A 1,587-nucleotide genomic window follows, 5' to 3' on the forward strand; every position below is an offset into this window, starting at 1 on the left:
TATGTATGTATGTATGTATGTATGCATATGTAGGTTTGTTGATGCAAACAAGAAAAGATAACTCAAAACATGAGTTTCATACCCGAAACAGTTGGCCGTTGAGTCACTCTATGGTTCTTGTCTTTATCAATAATGTGTGTGTGCGAGTGTGTGTGTGTGTGTGTGTGAGTGTGTATGTGTGTGTGTGTGTGTGTGTGCGTGCGTGTGTGTATGTGTCTGTGTTTGTGTGTATGTTTTATTATTTGCCGTTAATGTGTACATAATTCGTGTATACTTAGACTCCGCGAATACGTACATAATACGTATATACTTAGATTCCACGAACAGTGAGTGCACCGCTGTAGTTCACCAATCTGCTAGAAATAGCCACTATTTCTCCCTCAAACTAAATAATACGATACCTCAAGTAATCTTGATCGGGATGTTTGAAAAACACAGAAGCAACACAAAGTAATCAGAAGCAACACAAAGTAATCAGAAGCAAAAAATGATTTTCACAGATCGAATGCTTTTGATGGTTGATCGATGCATCTCAGAGCTATACTGGGACTAATTGTCAACAGCAAAAGCAAACTGTAAGAACAATGACAACCTTCTATATTACTATGTGGTCGTTTTTGCGGCAGTATAGTATGTGGTCTATATTTGGCTGCTAAAAGTAGCCGCCAAATATCCATCAAAATTCCCATCTTGCTATCTTAAGGAAGCGATACATTGGACATTGTAGTTTCTCGAAATGGTCACGGATGAAATGCCGACCTGGGGACGTAAAATGATAACAAAAATAACATTAACAACTACTACTACTACTACTGCCGCCACTGCCACCCCACCCCGCTATTACTACTACCATTGCTACTAGTACTACCCCCACCACTGTCATCACTATTACTCCAACTACCACCACCACCACCACCACCACCACTATTACTACTACTACTACCACCTCACCACTACAACACCATCATCACTACCACCGCCACCACCACCACTACCAGCACCACCATCTCTACCATCACCAGCACCATAACCAATCCTACTACATATAGCTACAACCGCTTTCGCCATACTCCCACGATCACCAGCATCACAAGCACAACTTCAACATCTCAGTCATATCTAACACAACTTATCTACCATTTCCTCTATTGTAAGCGTGTAAGTGTGTTTGTAAGTGTATACGTAAGTGTTTAAGTGTATATATAAGTGTGAGCACGAAGAGGGAGTTGTCAGTGACTAGTTTTTTGTATATAGTTGTTTATTTTGCTTTGTTTTGTTTTTAACAGCGTCTTACAGTAGTATTAAGATGGTTTATTGCTGTAAACATAATCCTTGAGAATACGTGTGTATATGTGTGTGTGCGTTTGTGTGTGAGTGTGTGTATGTGTGTGAGTGTTTGTGTGTGTGTGTGTGTGAAATAGGTAAAGGTAGCAGTATCGAAGAATGTGTACGTGTGAGGCGAGTGGGTGGGTGGTGTTTGGGGGAGAGTGTGAGAAGAGAAGATTATGAATTGAGGGGGGAGAGCAGGAAGAGCAGGAGCGAGGATGGGGGAGTGAAAGACTGAGGTGTAAAAGGAGCGGAAAAAAA

The sequence above is a fragment of the Octopus bimaculoides genome, chromosome 3 (genome assembly GCF_001194135.2).
Source record: "Octopus bimaculoides isolate UCB-OBI-ISO-001 chromosome 3, ASM119413v2, whole genome shotgun sequence".
NCBI classification, from domain to species: Eukaryota; Metazoa; Mollusca; class Cephalopoda; order Octopoda; family Octopodidae; genus Octopus; species Octopus bimaculoides.